Below are 705 nucleotides of genomic sequence, written 5' to 3'. Positions count from 1 at the left end.
AGTATGAGGGCAACAGCAAGCTTGAACAGCAGAAGTGGGGGAGGATTAGAAATTACTCAATTATATGTGGGGACTCAGATACCAAGATGCATTTTACCACACCATTTTTATTCCTTTTTCTATGAACAAATGGCAAAAGATTGGAATATTTTCTGAGTACTCCTCCGTCCTCTCTACAAAAGAGACAGAGAAAAGTTGGATCTCTTTAGACACTCTTGTACTTGTGATAATGGAGCCAATATTGTTTGAACACATACTTTGCATCATACATTGTGCTAGGTATTGTGCTTATGTAACAGGAATTTTAACATCAAATAATCTTTTTTGTTAAACATGATTATGCATTACATGAGAAATAACATACGTGGTGCAAAATGACCTAATTTGAGTGCTAGGGAAGATGAGTTCTAGCTAATGAATTGTAATGCAAAGCATGTTAGGGGTGACACGATTTTCAGAGAGCATAAAATCACTATATCCATTTTCTCTGACTGATAAGTAATGGCCCCTTGTTAAAAGGCATGGAATTATTATGATGGGTCTGACAATTTGTATGTTTATTTTATTAATGTTTATTGTTTCACCTCCTGACCCAATAGAATGCAAGCTTAGTGATGATATACACTGCATGGCACATAGGATTATATTTAAACTAAGAAATGTTTGTTGTATAATTAAAAGAATGATCTTGTACCAAGATATCTG

Source organism: Propithecus coquereli, unplaced genomic scaffold (genome assembly GCF_000956105.1).
Source record: "Propithecus coquereli isolate 6110/MARCELLA unplaced genomic scaffold, Pcoq_1.0 Scaffold518, whole genome shotgun sequence".
In the NCBI taxonomy this organism is placed as follows: Eukaryota; Metazoa; Chordata; class Mammalia; order Primates; family Indriidae; genus Propithecus; species Propithecus coquereli.
The sequence above is the reverse complement of the archived record's forward strand: the minus strand, read 5'-3'. Positions refer to the sequence as shown.